The sequence below is a fragment of the Penaeus monodon genome, chromosome 22 (genome assembly GCF_015228065.2).
Source record: "Penaeus monodon isolate SGIC_2016 chromosome 22, NSTDA_Pmon_1, whole genome shotgun sequence".
NCBI lineage: Eukaryota > Metazoa > Arthropoda > Malacostraca > Decapoda > Penaeidae > Penaeus > Penaeus monodon.
Genome location: NC_051407.1, coordinates 4,057,443 through 4,057,782, shown reverse-complemented (window position 1 = coordinate 4,057,782; position 340 = coordinate 4,057,443). Strand labels below are relative to the sequence as shown.

Below are 340 nucleotides of genomic sequence, written 5' to 3'. Positions count from 1 at the left end.
TAGAATTATATTTCTTGTTAATGCATTATACTAACTTTCCTTTATTTCTTATGTTTGCCTTTCAAGAAGACAGCAAAAATTAATGTTTCACATCCTGCTGGAAATAGACACTAACTGGCAAATTGTTATCTAAACACTTGGAAAAAAATTAAAGATCCAACATAAATATAGCAAAATTCCTTTACCTTCACTATAATACTACTTTCACCTAGCTTAACATTTTTCAATATCAATATTAGTGAAGCAGAATACACACACTGCAGTCATTAAGTCGCAAATATAAGTTGCTAACATTTACTTATCAGAAAATGTGTCAATAGAGTACAAAGAGTTACCACAG

General features: G+C 29.4%; 1 protein-coding gene across 1 annotated transcript in view; it reads right to left on the bottom strand.

The window, feature by feature from the left end:
• Nucleotides 1-340, bottom strand: part of LOC119586834 (m-AAA protease-interacting protein 1, mitochondrial-like) — a 6,392-nt gene that overhangs the window by 3,967 nt on the left and 2,085 nt on the right. The window lies entirely within an intron of this gene.